We start from the raw sequence: 19333 nt of genomic DNA, 5'->3' as shown, positions 1-19333 counted from the left end.
ACACTACTAAATTTAAAATGCATTTAACATTTTATTTATTACTGTATATATTTATATTATATATTTAAAGGATGGTATTTCTTAGACTATTTCTTAAAATTTTAGTGCTATAAAATAAAGTTGTTTCCTCAAACTGAAAATAAATATGAATTTAAAAGTTCTATAGATGTATTCTTTGTTAAATTCTATTATTCATATATTACGTGGAGTGTTTCTGTTTCTATTTGTTTGTTTATTTTTTAAATGTGGTCTAATACTTTGCAATTCTCTACCAAAGCTCTATAAAGTTTCCAGAATGTATTCTGTAATTATTAATATACATATGGTGACATCTTCACATTTATAATATTTTTAATGTAAAACTGTGGAAATACTTTCATTACTTATTATTCCCAAAAAGACTCAGCCCACTAGGAAATCTCTTTAATCAAGCATGATGAATCATATGGGAATATGATGAGATTTCACTTAATTATCACTCCTTACTTTATTTTCTTTATCTTTGCCCTGCCAAGACAACAGTACAGAGCACTAATCTCCAGGATTTTAGTATGATATAATCTGTGCAAAATCTCAAATCACATGTTTCTAGATGCTTTCTTGTTCTTGAATAATGTTTATCTTTACTCTTCCCTTTACCCTCCAACAAGCTCTAACCAAGTTCAAAAGCTCCTTGCTTCTGCATTTTAATTGGATGCCCTGTATTGTATGTTCCCTAATGAAAAGCCCTCTGCTATGCACTTTGATACAGTGGTCAAGTCCAGGCTTTTTCAGTGGAGAAATTCTTCAGATGCCAATCATTCTTCAGATGCCTGGGCTTCTACTCTAGATTCTCTATTTCTATGTTAGACTTAGAATTGTGCTACATAATCAAGAATTACCTTCGATACAACACATACGCCCCAAAACACAGACATGCACACACACATGTGCACTCACACATTGATTATTGGCAACGTCATGACAGAAACTTAATTATTAGTCACCAATTATTGATTACCTACTATGGGCCAGACACTGTTCAGCTCATGTTCTTCCCACTAGCTACATTCTTGGATTTCCTCTGAACAAGAAACTATGTTTCTCTTGAAAATGAAAGATGATATTGCTAATTACACTGAGACATAGAAACAAATGATGATGTATGGTCTGTGTGTACAATGCCTGCCCCTCCGTAATGTAGAAACCTTCTGCCAGGTCTGAGCTTTGTTCATTTTCTGTATTATTTATGCTCATTAAGGTAACTTTGCCACTGGCATAAAATGAGTTTCATATACTCTCTAGGTTGTATTCTTTTATTACATCTGGTAAAATTGAATCAGTTTCCAAATGGCATTTGTTTATGCTTTGCATCACAAAGATGAAACTTTGCAAAAGTTTGTGAATTTATTTAGCAATAAATAAATGCAAGAGATTCAGCAGACTGGCATACTCATCAGAATGCTATGCTAGTTAAAGAATCTTTAGGTGAAAAACTCAAAAATTAAATATTGCCTTTATATTCATTTTTATCAGGGAGATAGTTCAAAGACATGGTATTTTGATTATTTGGCCTGGTTACAGCATGACATCTTCAAAGGAAGAATTAAACCCAGTGTCTCTTCAAGGAATTACTTCATTCATTATCAAGACATTTTAATAGACACTTGTCACTTGTCACTAGTTACTCATGGTTTGTGGGCAAATAGATTTCTTTGATATTTCCAAGGCATTAAGAGAGTAAAGAAGAGTTATTGCAGAAATAGCAAATAACTGGGATATACTTTTTCCTTCTTCAAATCACTCATATCTTAAATAATTGTTAAAGGGATTTTTTACCATTGACTAAAACACAGGAAAATATTCAATGATGAAGGGGAAAAGTAAGATATAAGTCTGGTCATTTCAGATTTTTTTATCTGGACATTTATACTTATCTGTATGCACTTACATTACCACCAAACTCTCCATTTAGAACTATGATTTAAATGATCCAATCAGAACTCAAGTTTCCTTTAATGTGACTTAATGACTATTCTAAGTATACAAGCAATTTTTAGGACTGTATAAATTCCATAAAGCCACTGACTTCCATTATTTCAATCCAAAGCTGATAATGTTAACATAATTGAAGCCTCATTATGCTAAATAAATGAAGAAAAGTAATATTAGAAAGTTGGACACTTTGAATTTCAGGAAATGAGTCTGAATACGTTGTATTTAAAGTCCTCGGGACATGAGAGGAGTGCACATGCCACTCTAATCATCCAGGACGGTGCTGAGGAAGTTCCTCAGTCTATTCTCAAGGCATTCATTAGTCTTCCTATTTGAAACCATTTCTTCTTTTGACTCTAAGACACTATGTGCTTTGACTTTTCTTAAGTCTGACTGGTTTCTTCTCTGCAGCTATTCTCCCAGATGTTCCTTACACTTCTAACCTTTAAAGGTTGGAGTAACCCAGGGCTGAGTACTTAGACTCGTCTCTATTACAGAGTGGGGCAGAAGTAGGCTTACAGTGGCTCTTATGGAAAATGATACCATAATTAATAAATAAGAATACGAGAATAAACTGTTTTGCCTACTTGCCTCTGTAAACCTACTTTTGCCAACCCTGTACACACTGCCAGTCTTAGCCAGTATCAGGCCTTTAAGAACCTTTTATACACTGATGATTCTCAACTTGCTTTATACCTTCAGCTAGGATTTCCTTTAACCTCTGCACTTGTGTATTCAATAACTTACTCAAAACCTCCACTGAATGTCTACTAGACATTAGGAAACTAACATTCAAAACAGAGCTCTTGGTTTGTTTCCACAAACCTTTCCTTCTCCAGTGCTCCACGTCTCACTAAAGGGATCCATCGGATCCCAGTTTTTCATCTTACACTCCTGCACATCCTTTTGGATCCCTTTCTCCAGCATATCCCTCATCCTTATTACCAACTTACCATGTCTTGCCAGTTCTACCTTCACAATATATTTCCAAACTGACCTTTTATCATGATTTCCATTGCTACCCCCCTAGTACAGGCCATCATCTCTCTCACTTGTAATAGAGCAGAAATTTCCTACATGATCTCCCTGCATCTCCTGTTCCTGGAGCCAATCCATGGAGAGGAGACAGAGTGCTAGCCGAAAATACAACTCTCTTAAATATTTTCACATTATTTTTAGAATACAGCCCTGGCCGGTTTGGCTCAGCGGTTAGAGCATCGGCCTGCGGTCCTGAGAGACCCGGGTTCGGTTCCCGCTAAGGGCACGTACCTCGGTTGCACTTTGTCCCCGGCCCTGGTCGGTTGTGCGGGTGGCAGCCACTCCATGTGTTCCTTTCATATCGATGTTTCTCTCTCTCTCTCTGTTCCTCTCTCTCCCTCCCACTCTACCTGAACAAAAAATGGAAAAATGTCCTCCAGTGAGGATAAAAAAACAAAACAAAAATAGAATACAATATAATATTCTTACAAAAGTCTTTAAGATACAATTTCATCCAGCCTCTGACTTCTCTACATCATCTTCTTCCATTGTCCCTTGATCACTCTGATCAAGGAAATCATGCACTTCCCAGGCAGAGCCTTTGCATTTGCTGTTTTCTTTGATAGAATGCTCTTTCCTCAGGTACTCTCATCATTCCTTCCTTCTTTTTTTACAAATGTCTTCTCCCCCGAGAAAGCTTTCTTAACCACAATATCTGCATCATTACAATTGACACCATTAACCTTGAATTGTTTCTTACAACAATTATAATTTATGTTATCATACATTTATTTTTATATTTGTGTTTATATATATATTTAACTTTTATCTTTATAAAAATAAATACACCATTTTAAAGTAGTAGTTTTATAGGAACAGAACTTTTTCTCTCTTATTCCATACTAGATTTAAAATTTCTCACACTGGAAACACAGTGTGAGTATATGGCACTCTATAAACATTTGTTGAGCAAATAAAGACTGCATGAGTCAAAGAAGATTCTCAGCTTGTTGGTTGACTTGAGACGTTATTTTTACTGAGTACCAGTGTGCAACATTTGATGCAATTTATTAAATAAATTATAATTTGGAAATTAAAGCCTTTTTTTTTAACCAAACAGTAGATGTGGAAAAATTCCTCCTTGACTGATAAAATATTTGTTGAACTAGAGATCTTGGTTAATCATTCTAATTTTTAAATTATCCATTAGTCAGGATCCATTTATTTGAAGATGTAAAATTTATAGACATAAAATATTAATACATATTTTAAAGCTTACAGTGATTTGTAAAAGTATCATATAACCTCTATAAATTAAGGGATTGTGTTTGATTCTATTGGTTAGAGGTTATATAACCAAAATATTTTGGGTGCTTATTTCCTCTCCACCCATAATGCTCCTACTGCTCTCTACAAGCTGGAAATTTTATGGAGCACAACTTCTTTAATTATTCAATTAATATATATTAAGTACATAAGTGGTCAAAAAGCTCTGATCTTAGGGAGTGTGCATTTGAGAGGAGAAGAAAGAAAACCAACAAAATAAATAAACTATGTGTTAGAATAAATAGTAAGTGCAAACAAAGTTAATGGAAGTCTGCATAAAGGACAAGCCTATATTTGTACCCAGGTCTCTCTTTGTTTCCCAAACCATGTTTGTTCTATTACATGAGATGATATAAGAGAGAAATTACTGTCTGCTTAATTAATGATGCTTGTCTGTTTGATTGCTTCCTTCGAAGAAAGATGGTGAGTTGAGGAAAACGCATGTCTTTTGAATGGCCTGCAGAAACTCTATGTAAAATTTACCCCAGTGTTATCCTTGTTAAACAAGGAATAAGACTGGAATACTGTGATTACACTAATTCAGTATCTGTCGCTATTGAATAATTTAAAACGCGATGGATATGCACAGGAGAGATAATAATGGTATATAACCTCGTAAATACTTACATAGGCATGATGGTTGTGCTATGGATAGATGTCCACTGCTGTCCTCAGCAACGAATGCATGTCCAGCAAGGGAAAAATCATATTTTCAGAATGACAAGTGGAGTTGTCTTTTGAGATCTCTGTTTAGGAAAGCAGTTTTGTACGAGGCAAAATTCTAGCTTTTGGGAAACTTTCCAGAGAAGTTTCATTTCATTAAGAGGATAGCCACCCCAAGACCTGTCGCCTTTCAGTTCCTCGGGCTGCTGTGTAGATTAAGGGGCCAATGTTTCATCTTTTACAGGCAGCCATCGTCTTGCATCGTATAGCCAGCAGCCCCTTGCGAGGCCTTTTTGTTGTCCGTTATCCCAATTGTTTATTTGTTTCTCACCAGCTTGAGTAATAGCTGGATTCCTTTTTATCCCAAGTCTATGAATAGAATGAAAATAGTAATAGCGCCCCGTATGAAAACACCATCTACCTGGGAACCGTCTCTTCCTGACTTCTGATTGGTCGTCTTTGCCAGTGACAACAAAATTTATTATCAGTCAAGTCTGGGTGATACCGAACATTTTTTGGCAATATGGTTACACAGGCAAAACGGTCTTTGAAGTCCATGTAGTGCTTCTACTCAGACATCATAGTTTGAAATGCAGCGCCAGCCTTGGTTTCTGGGTTCCAGTGTGAGCTCCCCCACCGTGATGACAGCATGGGGGTGGTCCTGTCACAGCTTACAGAGATGTTTCCCTGCTTCAGGCTGACTTCTGGCATGTCCTTGAAGCATGCCACTGGCCATCCTGGGCATGGCTCTTTCTCCGTTTCTTAGATATTCTGCCCTCACCAATTTTTCTCACGTGCCAGTCCTGTTAGAGTTGAGTTTGCATAATCATTGTGTCAACTTTGAAGAAGCAAATGCCTCCTGAGCCCTGAACAGTGGGGATTTTGTTTTGCCTGCTGAGATTGTGTGGGTAGTTTTTACATGACAATTTACTAAAAGACTGTGACATGGAGAAACATTCTCATAAATTGAAAGTGGGACTACACAGTCACTTTGTCTACTTTGACCTTCACGCACATACGATACTGGGCCAGGGGTAGCGTTTAGTCAGGTGCCAATTTGAGGGGCCTGTCATTAATAAAGATTTTAGAGAAAAGAGCATTTAAATATTTTCACAGAGGAGTTAGCTAATCCCAAAGTTGCCAGTGTTTTTCATGTTCTCTCAGTCAAGATGTACAAATATATAGCATGAAAGTCAACCAGAGTTGACTAGCAGGTTAAAAATCCGGGTCACAATCCATTTGTCTCATCTAGACCCACAAGAATGATAAAAACATTACTTGGCTATGCTTCTGATTTTGCACCCCACTTTTTTTTCACTTAGTATTGTAACTCTTTCTTTCATGCTACATTGTTTCTTAAATGGCATTTTAAATTACACAGAAAATTACATGGAGTGAATAGACCATAATTTCCACAACCATTCCCCATTTTATTGTTTTTCAAACTCTCCCTCAGATTTTTGCTAAAATAAATGATGCTTCACTAAACATTGTCATAGATGTAGTTTTTCTCATCATTGCTGATATAAATTTAGTTCTTGGAAATGGGAATTAAAATACACACATATTAATTTTTTTAAATACACTACCAAATTGCATTCCAATGAGTTTTACCAAGGTCAGATATACATTAAAAACAGTAATGTGTTATAATTCATTGACCTCTCCTTTCTTCTGCCTATTATTATTATTCCATCTATACTATTATTATGCCATAATCATATGGTAAGAAGATAAATACATGACATGTTCTCTTTTAATACATTTTATTTTATTTTTGCTTGTTTTTCTTATTTAATTGAGATATAATTGATATAAAGCAAATACTGTGTGCTTTTTAATTTTCTTTATAGATTCCACTTAAAAGTGAGATCATATAGTATTTATTTTTCTCTGTCTGGCTTATTTCACTTAGCATAATGCCCTCAAATTTTATCCATGTCTATTTCTTCTTTTTTATCACTAAATAAGATTCCATTGTGTGTGTATAGATATCTATCTATATCTACATATACAGAGAGATATATATCACATTTTCTTCGTGCATTCATTCATCAATGGATTAGGTTGTTTCCATGTCTTGGCTATTATAAATAATGCTGCTATGGAAATAGGCGTACAGATGTCTTTTCAACATAGTGTTTTAGTTTCCTCCAGATATATTCCCAGAAGTAGAATTCCTGGATCATAGTGTAGTTCTAATTTTTTAAATTTTTTGAGAAACTTCCATGCTGCTTCCATAGTGGCTGCATCAATTTACAACCCCAACATCAGTGCAGGGGCGTGCCTTTTTCTCCACGTCCCTGCCAACCATTCCGACAGGTGTGAGGTGACATCTCTGTGGCTTTGATTTATGTTTCCCAAATAAGCAGTGACATTAAGCACCTTTTCAAGTGCCTGTTGGACATTTTATATCTTCTTTAGAAAATTATCTAATCAGGTCCCTTGCCCATTTTCAATTGAATTATTTTTTTTATATTGAGTTGTATGAGTTCTTTATGTATTTTTTATATTAACCCTTTATCAGATATATGGTTTGCACATACGTGTTTTCCCCATTTTGTAGGTTGTCTTTTTATTTTGTTGATCTTTTATTTTGCTGTGAAGAAGATTTTTTATCTGAGGTAGCCCCACTGGCTTATTGTTCTTATATTATTTGTGCTTTGGATGTCATATCTAAAAATTATTGCCAAAATCCATACCGGGAGCTTTGTTCCTATGTTTTCTTCTAGGAGTTTCATGGTTTCAGGTCTCACATTTAACGCTTTAATCAACGTTGAGTTAATTTTTATGAGTGGTACAAGATAAGGGTCTAGTTATATTCTTTTACATGTAAATGTACAATGCTATCATTTATTGAAGAAATTGTCTTTTCTCCACTGATCATTCTTGGCACCCTTGTCAAATATTAGCTGACCATGGGTTGCTTCCTTGGCCCTTGATTCTGTACCATTGGTCTGTATGTCTATTTTTAATTCAGTACAATAGTGTTTTGATTATTATAGTTTCATAATACAGATTGATATCAGTAAGTGTGATGTTTCCTGCTTTGTTCTTTCTTGGGATTGCTTTCACTATTTAAGATCTTTTGTGGATCCATATACATTTTAGGATCTAATTACCTAAAAAATGCCACTGGAAATCTTGATAGAGACTGCATTGAATCTACAGATGGCTTTGGATATGGACATTTTAACAACAGCCATTCTTCCAATCTAATTCCAAACATGTGATCCCTTTACATTTATTTGTGTCTGTGATTTCTTTCATGAATGCATTATAGTTTTCAATATAGAAATCATTCACCTCCTTGGTTAAATGTATTCTTAAGTATTATATTGTTTTTGATGCTGTTGTATATGTGATTATGTTGTTTATTTATTTATTTTTTTAGATAATTTGTTGTTCACGTATATAGAAGTACTACTGACATTTTTGTGTTGATTTTGTATCCTGCAACTTGAATGAATTTGCTGATTAGATAAAAAATTTGTGGTGGCATTGGGATGGGAAGGCCAGTTCCAAGCAGGCTTCCAGGCGTTTTCAATCAGGCTTTCTGGTCAAGAGAGGCTGAGCGAGTCAGCTGCAAGCCAGGCTAAGATTCAGCTCCCTTGCAGGGGAGAGACAGTTCAGCCAGGTCCAAGCAGCCCCCAGGTGTTCCCAGTCAGGCTTTCTGGTCAGCAGGGGCCAATGGATAAACTCAGGGATGGGTAAGGCTAGGACTCAGCACCCTTGCCAGGCTCCATGGCAGGGAAGCTCTTTATTTGAGGACCTAAATCAGGCAGACCTTCACCTCACTGCCTTCCGTGGCTGGACCATGCCACCGCCATGGCTCTGCAGGTGAGCGAAACCACTGATTGAGAATCTGCTTGGGCACGGCAGGTAGGAACTCGGTCTGCCAAGATTCAGGTGCCAGATGTAGCAGCTCCTTTCCCCTCTCTGTCCCAGACTCCCACACGTGAAGTACCACTCACTGTTGTGCAGACCCCATGCAGCAAGACTAGAATCGGGGCTCCCAAGAAGTGACCCACAACACTGGAAAGCTGGATGCCCACCCTGGGCTCGCTTTCCTACAGGAGGAGTTGGAGGCTCAGAGAAGAGCTCTCAGCACAGGTTGTGCAAGGCCCTCTGTACTCTGCTCCTCTTACCCTTGAAGGCTGGGTCGCCGTGGGGTGGGTCTGCTTCTGCCTCAGCCTGAGTTCTAGGATTCATCAGGAATGTCTTGTCCATGAAGAGTTGTTGGGTTTTGTTTTTGTTTTTCTGAGGGGGAATGAAGTCAGGAATAACCTATGTTGGCATTCCTTCCTTCTAACATTTTTTAATTTATTTTTTTTATTATTGAAAGTACTACAGATGTCACCCTCCCCCGCCCCATTAACTCCCTTCTCCTTGCTTCCTTATAACTTTTTAAAGTTCTCCTTGCTATAGTTCCTACTTTAAAAGTATATATATATATAACTACATAATTATATTATATATTCAGGAATTGACACAGTCCTACTGGTTCTAATTCAATAAAAATGTTATTTCATTGATGGGAGTGGGGAGAAACACAAGTAGACAGGTCGCAAAGTGAATTGGACAAATGCAAATGGACTCACCTAAGCTCTTGCAGCTGTGTCTAGAGCCATCTGGGATTCAGGTATACATGTTCCATCATACGTGCTGGGTGCCTTACTTCGTAAAGGGGAGTGAAATGCTTGTTCTTATTGTGGCAAATTTAAATATTAATTTCTTCTGAATGAATGAATGAAAAACAAAATGTTTAAGACTCTACCTGCTTTTTTTCTTGTCTTTTCTGCTTTTTATCTTAAGCCTAAATATATGCTGCTCTTTCTTCTTCTCTTGGCCTAAATTATGTGGCAATAAACAAACAAACAAAAAACAAAGGGTAGAGAGTTGGGGTTTGCTAGCCCCATGGAAATGGAAATATATAGTGGCAGAACTTGGGGTTTGGGAATAAAAACCTGCTATTCTGATAGTGTGATGTGATCTATTTTATAGCAGAACAGTTATGACTCACACCACCCTTTCTTCTGACATCTGCCATCTTTCAGTTTCAAAATAATACCTTGAAAAATTAAAAATGAAAAGATCTAGCATTGCTCTGTTGCAGAGTAGAGAGAGTTCAGTAATATTGCACCCATTACTGAATATCCCATACCACATCTGCCAGTTCATTGAGCAAGAGAGTATTTCACTGCATAATTCATAGTATTGCAGATTTTACTTCGAAAGCCTACACAACAGACAGCCACAGGCTTTATTAAAGTTCTTACCTATAGGCACCTGATGATATCCAATTGACCTATGAAATTACATATTTATTATTGACGAAGATTGCTCATGGTTATAATACTTCTTTTTTTACTTTATAAAGTGGCTAGCAAGTGAGAATATGTGGTCAGGCTGACTTCCCTTTGAACAAAAACTTTGTTTTTCTTTGAGGAAGGAAAGAATCAGTCAAGTGAGTACATAGGATGTCCCAGCTACACTGAACCCCTTTGCATGTGGGACTTATCCTGGGGGCCTTAGGCAGAATGTTGTTCAGAATCAATCATCATTTTAGATACCTTTTTTAAAAAAGATTTCCATATTGAGTTTTAAATAGCGAGGAAGGGAGAGGGGGAGAGAGAGAGAGAGAGAGAGAGAGAGAGAGAGAGAGAGAAACATTGATGTGAGAGGAAATATCCATCGGCTTCCCCCTGCCCACCCCTACCTGGGATCATGTGCCTTGATGGGGAATTGAACCAGCAAACTTGCAGGGCATGAGATGGCACCCAACCAGCTGAGCCAAACTGGCCAGGGCCATTTTAGATATCGTGCCTAGGAACCAAGACCACAGATGTGGTTTAAAGGTGAAGACCAGGAAGGGACAGAGGAGAAGGGAGAAGTATTTGTAGTTTTTAGGAAGGTGGCTTATGCTGAGATGATGAAAAGTAGACATTGCCACTGCTTTTTTTCAGAATATACCTTAAGCAGTGCTTAGAATAATCAATAAAACAAAAATTAATAGGCACATAAAAAATCAGGAATTAGCCCTGGCCGGGTTGGCTCAGCAGTTAGAACGTCAGCCTGCGGTCCAGAGAGACCCGGGTTCAGTTCCCGCTAAAGACACCTACCTCGGTTGCAGTTTGTCCCCAGCCCTGGTTGGTCGTGCAGGTGGCAGCCAATCAATGTGTCCCTTTTACATGAATGTTTCTCTCTCTCTCTCCTTCTCTCTCCCTCCCACTCTATCTGAACAAAAAATGGAAAAATGTCCTCGGGTGAGGACAAAAAAAAAAAAGAGAAATTTAAGCCAAGGAAATTTCATATTGATATTGTTCCTCAAAAAAAAAAGTGTACATTTTAAATATCTTCTTCTGTTGTAGATCATCTCAAACTATGTCTCTATGTCTTCCATTTCTTACGCTTTTATTTTGCTTTCTCATTTAGGATTTTACACACACACACATATATATACTATAAATTGTATTTTCTTTCATAATAGTCTGTTTTGAATCAGAAATACAGATGGAAGAAAAGTTAAGAACCAATGGGTGCAAAGCTGAATTCATAAAGAATTCGAACTGAACAGACTCAGATCAGTTCAGAGAATATTGTGTTTGTTTTTTAGTCCAGCACTTTTATAAAACATATAGCTTAGTTTCTTCTTCTGGTTCATCTCAGCATTATTGGGAAAAAAGAAAGAAAGCAAAAAATGACTTTAGGCCACATGTCAGAAAAAAAAAAGAAAAAACCTATTCAGAATCATTTAAGTTAGCATAATATGCTAATAGCATATGAGCAAGTTAAAATGGATACATTCAGGTCAAGTCATAGCTGATTTACGGGCTGAGTGACCTGTGCCAGGTGGACATCTGACCTCAGGAAATTGTCTGCAAAATTTCTAGGGACAAGTAAGATTGCAGGTGCTGTGGGAAGCTTCAGATAACAATTCATTGTCTTGGATGTTTTATACACAATGTGACTAAAATAAACTGCTCTGTGATGGTTAAAAAGTCTAAGTTGTTTTGTCCCCAAAATTTATGTCTTAGAAAGTGTAACTTCTGAGAGGCATGCTATAGAGTGAAGAACAAGAACTTGGACTCATTGCTGCAGTTCACATTCCAGCTCTGTGTTTTACTAGCTATGGACACTTGGGGAATTTCAGAACCTCTCTGTGCTGCACTGGTCCTTTGTACCTCGTGAGGCTGTAGTTTAAAGCAGGTAGTAAAAGTGCCTGGCACGTATAAGGATTTGGTGAGTATTGGCTATTGGTATGATTGCTTGTCTTCCATTTGAAAGCAAAATAGTTAACCCAGGTAATTGGAATGAAGGCAAAACACCCTCAGCTTGAGTTCGGCATAAAGGAAAAGACCATGAGCCTCACCACCCACTTAGCTGGATTCAGCTGCTCTTTTCTGCCTGTCTTTTAGCTTATCAATAGACTTCAGGGTAAGGCAGGAATGAAGTCCTGCTTTCCTCAGCTGGCCTGATGGACCAGGCCCTGAACACATCTGCTTGTTTAAACCACACGCCACCCTGGTGTTAATCCATTGAATAGTATCCTGGCATATCCTAGAGATTCAGCCTTGATTGATTATCTTTGAGAAAATTTCTAAATGGGCAAACTTGCCATCCAAATTATTGATATCAGCAAGTGTCACCCAGTCTTATTAAACATGATTTTATTGACTTCCAACTTCCTGCCTGTGTGCATTTCGTGTCTTCTGGGAAGTAGATGCCAAATTGGGATTAGCTGCTGTGCAGGACCCTGACTGAGAAAATGCCTGTGAGGAAAAATCAGGAGGGAGTCAGACCAAGATGCAGGTCTAATTGCCACTGAGAAGGTAAAGGAGCAAGGATACCTTCAATGGGTTTCAGAATACACCACCTGGGTCCATCTGTTCATCATGCTCCCTGCTGTGAGATGTGGTCACCAAACACCTGATGCCAAAATCTCTTCTCTACAATATCTCCTCTTTACAAAGCTGGAGTTACACCATCTTCTTTAGTTGGGCTCTAGCTTGACATCACCCCATTTTCTTTTATCTCAAATGATTTCCAGAACACCCCTTGTGCCTTTGATTATATTATAATAAACTCCAAAGATAACTGTGATGTTTAAATTATTCTTTGTTTAGGGCTAATTATTAGCCACACACTACAGCTAGAGAACATAAGTAACAATTGCCAGAGCAAGCACGCTCTCCAGCTGTTACTAATCTTTGCCAAGACTGATACACTGTGGTAGAGAACTACATGAAACTTGTTGGACTTGGAAAGGCAGCTCAGAGGGTTTACACAGAATGTAGAAGACAGTCTGCCTTCATGTTATGTTTTGTTTATTGATGCTGCTTATGTCTGCTTGAAAAACAAACGAACGTTCAAATATCCCGAAGTCTTTCCAAATCTATAAGCAATACTCTTTGCCTTTACTTTTGTTTTTGCTTTCATCATATCTGCTCATTTAAACAGTGGTGAAATATGTTAAAGAATGATGAGCAAAAAGTCAATTATAAAACTGACTTTACAGAAAAGAGCATTAAATTTTAAATCAGTGATGAGAATCAATTTACCAAACTTCCAGATATATGTAAGGCAAACTTTTCTCATTAACATTTCAGAACATTCCGATGTGGTGGAATTTTGTAGTAAATTGTAAATGATTTATGGGAAGAATTTTCAGTCAATCTCTAGCAGAGGAAGAGAGAAAGTCAGAGCCAATTTCACAATGCTTTGCAGTTAGTTTTATTAATTCCATTTGCCCGAATAAGGTAAAGAACCACATTTTCCCCCTCTAGTCTCTTAGCTCAGGCTGCCATAACAAAATACCATAAAATGGGTGTCCTAAATAACACTACTCAGCTCACATGACCTCTTTGTGCAATGTGGAGAGACAGAGAGAACAAGCTCATGGGTGTCTCTCTCTACTCATTTCATCTTGAGGGCCCCACCCTGGTAACCTCATCCAACCCTAATTACCTCCCAAAGCCCCCATTTCCAAATACCATTATATGGGAGGTCAGGGCTTCAGTATATAAATTTGGAGGGGTGAGGGATACAAACATTCAGTCCATGATATATAGTCTCAGATCTCAATTTGTAACATAGCGTCAATTCACAGCATGATCAAATGATAATGCCTCCCAGGTTTGCTGGAGGTACACTCTTTTCCTTTTGCGTTTTCTTTTCAAATTCTATCATGGCTCCTCAAGGTCCTTTACAAAGATCAGTATTTCATTCCTTTATCGTTTTTACTGAAAGCTATCTGCTATGAAATGGGGGTTTCAGGCGTGCTCCTCAAAGTCACTTGCCACAACAGTGACCTCCCAGTCAACCGGTCTTGGTTACTACCAGAACCATCACAACTAAATTGGGATCTTAGAGTTACTGATTAAACCATTACATCATAAAGCAATGCCCCACATGTAGTGCAGTGTCACTACAGTTCTAGGGCCACTTGCTGCCTCTGTAGTGCTAATGCGAGTCTCTGCTGATTCTCCCAGGACTCATGAGTAACCCAAGCATCAAGATTAATCAGTGAAGTCCTACAGCAAAACCTACTTGAGACCTAAGTATTCTAGCTCTTTGTCATCCAGATTGTCCTCACGTGTAATGCACACACACACAGAGTTGTTTTCCCAATAAGGTGCCTTGGATGTTATCAGTGGGTACCTACTGTACACAGCCCAGACTACCTCTGCCCCAACATTTGGATGGTAGAGAGTATGAGAGACAAATCCAGACTCTTCTTTCCTTATGTTTAAATTTATCTCAGAGGCCTCATTGGCCTTTTCTCTCTGTATTGCTTTCCTGGCTTTTCCTGTTTGACTTTATAGATTTCAATACACATGTAATTTCAGAGGGAAAGGTCAGACTCTCTTTACAACATTGATCTGATGCCATGATTACCCGGAAGTTCCTAGTATACCCTTCTTCATAATGAAATGGGTATATGCTTTACATCAAGATAGACAGGTACAGACAGACAGATAGATATGGGTTTTTACACAGAAAATTTAATTAAAGGAAAACATTATATCTTATGAGCCAAATACTAACAATGACAATGCCCTACTTTAGATCTTAGTGCCTTAGAGAAATAGCCTTGATACTCTGAATTCCTTGACCCCTGACTCTCATGTTCATGCTATATTATGAAGTTGAAGAACAGCAGAATAAAAATTGTGACATTTATAAATATATGCTTTCCATCAATGTGCTTTGAATACTTCCATCTTGGAAGAAATGCAGCGTATCCCTAAGTCTTAGTCAGTCTGACTTCCAAAGGCAACTTTAGTTTGACTCTTGGCTTGCCATGCCGTTCCCTGGCATTGCAGGGGTGCTCCCTCCCCGCTCAGAGCCCTGTGCTGAAGTTCCTTGGTGGCCTAAAGCCCAACAAGGATCTGGGAGGTGTGTTGATGAGGGGGGCAAGGCAGTGGACTACAGGAGACCACTGTGCTTTTTGTCCCTGTCCTCTGGGGCACTGGTAGTCCTGAAGACAGATCTGGTTGGAGAACTGCCCTTCAGTACATATCACTTAAGATAAAATGTGGCAAGTCCCACCCAGCTCTTGTTACAAAGGCGGATGTTGCATTTCCACCTCCTCAACCACTGGCATTTCTTTAATATCAGTCCAGAGGTTACTGTGAACTCTCGCTGAATTTATCTGCTAAGGTAGTCTAATTTTATCACATAAAACTCAGCTCTGAAATCAAAACTGGGTTATAGCAAATAACTGAATATGAAATTTGTGCCATATTGGCTTACTCAAGTTTTATTTCCAAATAGGAAGAAAAATCAAGTCTTTTTTAAAAAACATGTTCTTATTGATTTTTTTAGGGAGAAAGAGATAGAAACACTGATGTGAGAGAGATACATCGATCAGCTGTCTCCTGCACACTCACCACGGGGGATCGAGCCTGCAACTCGGGCATGTGCCCTGATTGGGAATCAAACTGGGACCTCTCAGTCCTTGGGACAATGCCCAATCCACTGAGCCACCTCAGCTGGGCAAAAAAATCAAGTCTTTAAAAAAGAGAGAATGCATACATTTTGGGAATTCAACATGTAGGCACAGCAGTAGTATTCACAGTAGCATATCTATAAATACAATGGCATGAAGTTGAACTACTTATTACTCTCATACATGTTAAGTCTGACACTCTTGCTCTCTGTCTCTGACTATCTCTCTGTCATGTCATGCTAGGAACTGATTTCATAGTTGACATGTTGGTCTCGTTTCCCAAACAGTAGGTTCCTCCAGTGCAGAGACATAATCTCTTCTAGAGCACTTAGCATGTCCTTGGACATGGTAGGTGTTCCATTAATACTTGATTTTAAATGTTTCAAAAAGGGCCTGCCAAACCTGCATTCAGACTGCTTCTCAAAGGCAACTTGATGTAGACTTGCTGGTTCAGAGTGTCAGCTTTTACCTGGGACTGCTCTGGGGATTCCATGCTGACTGGTTCTGGCCTCCCCACCCCAGGGAAAGAGCGCAGTGTATGCCTACGTCCCTCATGACAGTGGTGTAGGCCTAGATGGCTCCCTTTTGCTTCCAAAGGGAAGAAGTGTACTGCTTGTTATAGTGTAACTGGGCATCTGGTGGGGCTCTCACCATCTTAGGAAGAAGGTATAACATGGGTAAGTGGGAAGACTTTGGAGTCAGTTAGCCTGAATGAGTCCTCTTCAATTTCAATTTGTGTTACTGTGAACATCTAACATTCTTGAATCCTAGCTTCTTATCTTCAAAATGGAGAAAGTGAATGTCTTCTTTTCTCTGGGTTGTCATGTACATAATCTGATCATAAAATATCCATATACAAGATATCATTACTAGCTTATCTATAACACATTCAGTAGTAAGGCACCTGGAATCTTCCATCAGATACAAAGCAGATAACTAAGTGTAAATTATATAAGAATTGTATAATGTTGCAGAAAATTTTGAAATAAAAGCAAACCCCTCTATTAACAGTTCGCATTGGGTTGCATATTGAGATTCAGGTGTAGGAGGTACTCATAGTAAACGAGGCAGCAAGCGAGACCTTTATCCAAACTACCTGACTCCAGCTAGGAACATCAACCACGTAAAAGAAAATTCCTACCATCAAATCCACAACTGCTTATTGCAGGAAAACATGGCTTGCAAGACATAAATAAAAGTTCACATTTTACCTTGATATGTAGAGAAGCAGTGGGAGGCAGCTCCAGGAATCCTTCTCCTCCAAAGCATTCAGTAGGCTCAGAGAATTGTGGTTCCCTAAGCCCCTAAAAGTAGCCATGTCCTGACGTGAAGAGGCAGCAGCCCTGAGCAGCCCCAGGCCTGCTGATGCCCACAGGAAGCACCCTTCCCTTCGCCAGGCTCAGGCTGCTGCTGTGGCTGCATGAAGCTTTCTCAAGGCTCCTCCTACCTTTCCTCCACTCCTTCCTTCAGTCACCATGTTCACCCTGCCCCTTACCACATACATTTTGTTCCTGAAGCAAAGTCTAGGGGAATTATTCTTTGTAGTAAAAATTCTCTGGATTTGCAAGTTGGCACAATGAATAGAACATAATATTAAAATATGCATGCCATGTGGAATAGTTCAGTTGTGTTGACAAAGGGTAATACCATACACCGTTTACTTATAATGATACTGTTGTAATAACCCAGTTATTAATAACTGGAAAGGAGCAACCCAGTTATTAATAACTGGAAAGGAGCAAAGGGAAGGTCACATATTATGGGCATGCCATTTGTGCTGCTTTGCTAGGAAGCTTCAGTTTAGACACATGCCCAGTAAAGTCTGAATGACGAAGGGCAGGTACTTGCCTATTAGTCACACCTGGGAACAAGTCATTGGCCAGAGTAGGCATGGCCACTGCAAGCATGGGAAGATTTAAGATACTTAATCTCCTGAACAAGGGAGTCCACTCTCTTGGTTTGCTCTCTTTCTTGCTTGCTTTCTTGGGACTCTTCTTGCAGTGAGGGGAACATTCTCTTGGCATCCCTGCATTTGCCCGCATGGCCCATGGAACGGAAACTTTGCACACTGGCTGTGCTTCTAGGCTCTGCTGAATCCCCAGCTGCACATCTTCCAGGACTGGATTAAGGGGAATGGGATGTAATTCCATGCAAATAAAGCTTTTTTCCACATCTCGTCCTGCCATGAGTACCTCTGGAATTCTTATTCCAGCGGCACCCTAGAACCCCACTTCCGCTAGCAATGGAGAAAGACCATCCACACATTTATTTGATGACAATAATGAGTCAGCTTTTTAGTTTAAGTGCTGTATAATTTGGAGCTTGGGGGTGTTCTACTTAAAATGGCAGTGAAACTTCAGTAATTCCCCAGGACTAGAAACTTAAAAGTAAACGCAAGTGTCTGGAGCTCTGCTGGAAGGTGTCTTTTTGCAAATTAAACATTGCTCCAAGGCCTCTTTCTTTGATGACAAAAACATTCTTCATAAGTAAATTCCCTCTGGGAGTCGAAATTTACATCCAACAATGGTATCAGTAAAGCATCTAAGAACCCAGGCTGGTGATTAGAAGTCCTGCTGTGGCCTTCCTACCAGCCCTGTGTTCCTGCCCAAATCCCATGGCATTTTTCAAGGAATAGCCCAACCTTTCCCTCAGTAGATTCCAAGGCTGCAGCTTTCGCTAGAATTTCTCCATAGTGTTAAGGAAAAGACTCAGACCGGAGGAAGCGAAGAGGTTCTTTTATTCACGCATGCGGACTCAGAGGAGGCAGTCTCCAAATTCTGGGCCCTAAGTTGTAGGGCGCGCCTAGCTTCATAGCAGGCTGGGCAGACATTCTTTAGATGTGAGACCCATAAGCAGCTTACAGAAGTAGGAAGTGAAAAGGTCTGGTTTTCTCTAGGAGGCAAAAGGGTCTAGTTATCTCCTGGGAAGAAAAAGGGTCTGGTTATCTCCTGGGTACTTGTTTTTTTCTAAAATGGTAGTTTACTTTCTCCATCAATAGAACTTGGATCCAGGCATCCATTCATTCTAGTTCCATTTTTGTTTTTGTTTTTTTTTTTTTTTAATTCAGGCACTATCAGTGTACTTATTAAGTTCTTGCGAAATGAATGTGTGAACAAGTAATGTAGAGAATTATAATAAAATATAATTTTTTTTTAATCCTCACCTGAGGACATTTTTGCATTTATCTTCAGATAAAGCAGGAGGGAGAGAGGGAGGAAGAGAGAGAGAGAAACATCGATGTGAGAGAGACACATCAGGTGGTTGCCACCCACACAACCTAACCAGGGCAGGGGACAAATTGCAACCAAGGTATGTGCCCTTAGGGGGAACCGAACCCGGGACACTCTGGTCCGTGGGCCGATGCTCTAACCGCTGAGCAAAATGGGGCAGGGCTAAATTTGTATTTTTAAAGTTAAGGCCTTTGTCATCTAAAAGTCAAGA

This window comes from Molossus molossus, unplaced genomic scaffold (genome assembly GCF_014108415.1).
Source record: "Molossus molossus isolate mMolMol1 unplaced genomic scaffold, mMolMol1.p scaffold_m16_p_7, whole genome shotgun sequence".
In the NCBI taxonomy this organism is placed as follows: Eukaryota; Metazoa; Chordata; class Mammalia; order Chiroptera; family Molossidae; genus Molossus; species Molossus molossus.
Note: the sequence above shows the minus strand (reverse complement) of the source record.